Source organism: Vanellus vanellus (genome assembly GCF_965231255.1).
Source record: "Vanellus vanellus genome assembly, chromosome: 2".
In the NCBI taxonomy this organism is placed as follows: domain Eukaryota; kingdom Metazoa; phylum Chordata; class Aves; order Charadriiformes; family Charadriidae; genus Vanellus; species Vanellus vanellus.
The window spans coordinates 148,177,274-148,183,133 of NC_138906.1; positions in this window are offsets into that span (position 1 = coordinate 148,177,274).

Here is a 5,860-nt window from a genome sequence, read left to right on the forward strand (position 1 = left end):
GGCAATGGACCAGATCTTGATTATTCCAGCTGACAAATATACTGCATTATACTTATTACAGTACAAGATATTACTTTTCTTTTATCCAAGATGAATTCAATGGGATTCTCAGATATCTGTAAACATATTTATAGTTTTGTTCTGTCTTTTTAATATTGTTATATGACTTGACAAAACTTCAGACTGTTGAAGTTGCTAATATTAATAATGACATAGTTGAATAAATATATTTTCTCTTTAACTTATTTAAAACTTCTAAAATCTGGATGAAAGATGACACAAGTTATATAAACCCCAGAAACTTCCTTAGGTGAGATTTATTATAAGCCTTCTATTTGGAGTTTATATAAAAAAATAAAATAAAAGCTTCACATTTCACAATGTACCTGTAGCCCAAAGTTCTTTTACTATGTGTCTGGAAAATGGTCTGTTTCTCTTCCAGTGGGATAGTCTTAGGTTTTTACTGAAGACACTAAGGTGATCAGAAAACTATGCTGGAACTCAACTCGGCCTTCTAGGCTGAAGGCTTCTTTTGCAGAAGTATGATATATTTAATAACCCTAAGTGTTGCTTAACATCTTCCATACAAAAGGATATTTTTAAGCCTTTGCACTACTGTGCAGTCTGTAACTACACTTCTCCCCAAGTTTATGCACAAAAAAATTTATGAACTCAATTAGAATAAACTTTATAGTTAAATGATAAACTTTTTTTTTTTAATTTGGGAATTGAGCACTTTGACCGCTTGCCTTCATGTAGCATCCTGTTTAATATGTACCTACTGACACTAACATCCATATGCATTTCTAGCTCTTACTCTTCCAGCACTGTTTGGGCAAGATTCCCAGATGATCATGGCAAAATTATGGCTGTTTGGTGATAAGAGGCTATAATGTATCTTTTACTCTCTGGATCACTTACCTTATGGCGTGATGCAGGAAGAGGAGCAGATCTGAAGAGCTCTAAGTAGGATGATGAGAAGCAGTAGAACAGATCAGGGAATAGACTGATGCTGGCTGTGTGCCTGTTGTACTAATACAGTGCACTCTGTGCCAAATACAGTTTATTTCCTTCCTGAAACACTGAGAAAATTGAGGGAGAATGTGTGGTCCAAAGTATGGTGACACAGCTGTAGTCAAGTCTTGCACAATTTGCAAAACCAGACTAATCTTCTGGAATGTGATTAAAAATTTTCAGCCTTGTCAGTTTAGCTTGAGTTGATGTGGTTGGTTGTTGATTTGTTGAGTCATGATAACCTCTAGTGGGAACAAGTCCTGCTGCGCGGAATTTATTAGCTTTTGGTGCAGAACTCTGAATGTAACTATAGAGCTTTCAGTTCTGAAGTTAGTTTGGTTACAGTGTGGTGTTGGTGTGGAGCTCTACAGCATCAGTTGTGTCCAAAGGATCTCCTTATGTTCAGAGACTTTCGTGTGTTACTGCTTTCAGACAAGCACTCTAGTGGAGTAACTCAAAGGATCAGGGTTAGTTAAAAATGTTGCTAGAGAGATTGTAACAGCATGTTGAAAAAAGGAATTTTAAAATTAGAAGGGTATTCAGAGGCTGTGTATTTGGGTATGAATTCCTTTTACAAATTCAATGTGCGTGGTCTTGTACAGAGATCTCAGTCGTGTCATAAAGTGGAGCACCCCCTTAGCATTACAGGAAAAAGTCTCCTTTCCAAAATCAAGTGTTTCTATGACTTCTAGAAACATGCTACTTGTAAAACCAGTGTAGTTGTGGGCTGGGGCTTTCTGGTTGGAAGTCAGTTGTTTGGAATTTTGCAGGTGGCAATCGCAGTCTGTTCAGAGGATCCCTGGTTGTGGATTTGTATGGTGTAGGGCTAGCTGCTGTTGATTTGTCACTTCTGGAAGCCCCTACAGTTGGTCTCCAACAGATTTTTGTGGCCGTCCACCAAAAATATATAATGCCACAATACTCAGGGTAGGGTTTTTAAACTTATTTATTTAAATATAGTAGTTGCCAAGTGGTAGCTCTGCTTGCAAGAAGTGCTCATCCAAGTCTGTCACAGGCCATCACTGAATATATATTTTTTTTTTTTTTTTTCCTCAGTGATTTGAGGGGTGTAATCAGGCCTCATCTTAATCACGTTAAAGAAGTCACCTAGATTTATCAAAATCATTATACGCAAAAAGATATGGATCCGTGCACCTGCATGTATGCATACCCAAGTGTATGTAGAATAAAATCATTAGCATGACATAAGATACTGTAAATATAAGGAAAATGTTAATGATTGCCTTCAAAATTTTGGTGTGATTGCAGAGAAAAAAAAAGAAGAAAGAAAGAAAATAAAGGATATGATGGGCTATTTTCTAAATCAAATGCAATGCCTACACATCTACTGATTAAAAAAGACAACTTCTGTATGTATTCTTACTCTGGAAGATATTTAAAGATTGTTTTGAAAGAGAAATAACTTCTGTGATACAGAAACATTTAAATCAGTATTCATAGCCTTGGTGAATTTTAGCTGTTTCATGATAAGGCATCTGTGGAGTCATAGACGTTTTATTCCTGTTTTATCATAGATGGGCTATGTAATGATACAGATATTTGAATAAAAGATTTTCTTTTATTCTGTGTATATACTAGATGTCTAAAACAAGCCAAACTGACACTCAGGTTTCTGAGGTGTATATGAAATAGATAAAAATTCTAGACTAACTGAAAAATTCCACAGAAGTGTTTATGCCGGTGTCCCTGTGGGGTTTCTTCACTTTGTTTGTGGCAGCAGAATCCCCTGGTCTTTGGGACCGGGGGGATTTTCCCGCTCCGAATCCAAAGGAGCCAAGCCTGCTGTGACTCTGTATCCACAAGCCCGTGACAATACCCCTGTGCACACCTACACACAGTGTGCACTTACACACAACACCAACAATAAACCCGTGGCCAGCCGCAAATCAACCTGAGGAGAGAGAGCAGTGCCTTCACTGGCACCTGTGGAAACACAGGCTGCGCTTAGACACTGCCTCTCCACCCTCTTTCTTCTCTCCAGTGGGCCAGGACTGATGTTCACCTGTGGGGGGTGTGTGCACCTGCAGTATGTGTCTGGTAGCTGCTGTGAGACGGCCCATCTCCCAGCTGTTGGCCTCTAGACCCTCAAGTCTTTCAGCCATGTCCTGGTCCAGTGGCTCATACTGACTCCTATCACCCCACTCGTGGGCTAGCCCCACTTGAAGGGTGCTAGCATTGACGCGTGCATGCAAGGCCAGTTAGGAATAGGGTGTAGCGATGGTATCAGGTGGACTGCAGCAATGAAGGCCAAGGCACGTGCACTGAGGTGTAATGGGTAAGCTGTCTACATGGCACTGCCCCCCTTTATCCTCATTTTTTCCATGGTGGTTTTTTTTTTTTGCATGCGATCGCAGCCCAGAAGGCCAACCGTATCCTGGGCTGCATCAGAAGAAGTGTGGCCAGCGGGTCAAAGGAGGTGATTCTGCCCCTCAACTCCACTCTCGGGAGACCCCACCTGGAGTACTGCATCCAGCTCTGGAGCCCCCAACATAAGAAGGACATGGACCTGCTGGACTGTGCCCAAAGGAGAGCGACGAGGATGATCTGAGGGCTGGAGCACCTCTCCTATGAGGACAGGCCGAGAAAGTTGGGGCTGTTCAGCCTGGAGAAGAGAAGGCTCCGGGGAGATCTTATTGCGGCCTTCCACTACCTTAAGGGGGCCTTACAGGAGAGCTGAGGAAGGGCTTTTTACTAGGGCATCTAGTGATAGGACGAGGGGAAATGGCTTTAAACTGGAAGAGGGCAGGTTTAGATTAGATATTAGGAAGAAGTTTTTCACTTTGAGGGTGGTAAGGCACTGGAACAAGTTGCCCAGAGAGGTTGTTGAGGCCCCATCCCTGGAGGTGTTCAAGGCCAGGCTGGACGTGGCCTTGGGCAAACGTGGTCTAGTGGGAGGTGTTCCTGTCTGTGGCAGGGGGGTTGGAACTCGATGATCTTCAAGGTCCTTTCCAACTCTAAACCATTCTATGATTCTATGCTTGTTTCTCTGCAGTCTTCCTTAGTCCCTCCCTTTACGTGCCTTTGGTGCTTTCCTTTAACATCCCATAGTAAGTTTTGCACGTTGCTGCAATCCCCTTAAAAATCCCATAATAAATTTTACGTAGTCCCCAAATTCTCTCCTCTGTCCCTAAATTCTCGTTCCCCTATATCCTGTAAGCAGTCTTATACCCCTTCAGATAATCCCTCAATTTGCACAGCTTTCTAGGGAGTTTCCTGGGCTTGTTTTAGTGGGTCTTGCACCGGGGACAACGATCTGAATCACTCTCCTGCAATGATTTCAGGGCTAGTGAGTCAGTGTGCTCGGTTTTCACTAATTGTTCTTCTAATCCTCGCCATGGCTTTGTGTTAATTTGCTTAGCCTTTAGTCAGATAACCTAACATGCTCTGTTACATGAAAATATCTCTGCAGTGCCTTCTGATCCTAGTTACTGCACCAAGAACGTGGTGGTTGGAGTAGAATTCATCTTGCTTAATCTTAGATGTCTACAGTACAGGCACAGCGAACAGCTTTGGGTACCTCATGTCACCCTATACTTGATTATTTTAGGGGACATTTCTCCCATACTTCAGACTTATTATGATTTAAAATTTTGGGTTTTTTTATAACTAATATTGTGATATGAAAGGTGTGAATATCTGTCTAGGTTTGGACTGAATCGCACACAGAGGTCACTAGGTTTTAGTTGAGTAAAACCAGGGACAAGTGAACACCTTCTGAAAGTTTTTGTCTGCTATTCGTCATTGCAAAAGTCTAAAAACTTTTGAAGGGAGATGAATGAGTTTCTGTAACTGAGGACAAAGAAATTTCTGTGGATAATAGCTTGTGGGAAACTTAAAGAGCTCAGTCTTATACTAGAGAACGACGGAAAGGCATTTGAAGAAGAGAGACTTTAATTAGAAAGAAAAGACTGTGATGTGCTCACCTAGGACTTCTGGGGCTTTAGAAGGTATGTGAAGAATTCTAGGACAAAATCAAAGATCATAGTTCAAACAGCACCAACTAAAAACTGCTGAAAGTGTTGTTCCTTACTATATTAAATGAAAAAAATACACACTTCCTTGGAGTTGAAGATCGTGTTCTTTATACACAGTTTGAAACAAACTTAGGGATTTATTTCCAAAGGTGATGAGTAATTACTGTTATATTGACTTTAAGCAGAGCTGCTGTTTTTCAGGGCCTTGAAAGTTTGATCTGGGATCTCTGTGGATTTTAGGACATAAAGTGGGTTTTGAAGTTTTACTTATATTAATAATTGTTAGTATCCTTAGTGATTTCATTTTGTCCAAGCCTAGAGCAGTTTCAGCAGATGCAAATGATGTGTGCTCAGTGGGTAGATGGATACGATCAGGAGTTTATAGCATGTTGCATCATGTTTTCTACTTTTAGGGCTTGTGTGGGCAAAACTAAAGATCTTTCAGCAGACAAAGGAGCATTGCTGATTATTAAGAAGATAAATGGATGAAGATGGTATTTTGACCGTCATTGTAAAAATGTGATTAAAAACCACAATACGATAGAAAACCACAGATTTAATATAGATTTAGTAGACATGCTGCACTCATGTATTTATTACAAAACTGACATCCAAGCCTCTAACTTGTGTTCAAGCAGAGTGGAATTATTTGAAGATGTTACTTTTTTCTAGGAGCCTTATTATGGTATAAGACAATTTTTTTTTCAACAACCTGAAAAATACCAATTATTTACAAAACAGTATATAAAAGCTGTCATGGCATAAGGTACAAGCGAGTGGTGGGAGGTAGTGGGGGAGAGGGGATTGTTAGGTCTGGTAAGAGAGGCCGTTGCATCAAACACCGGCACGAG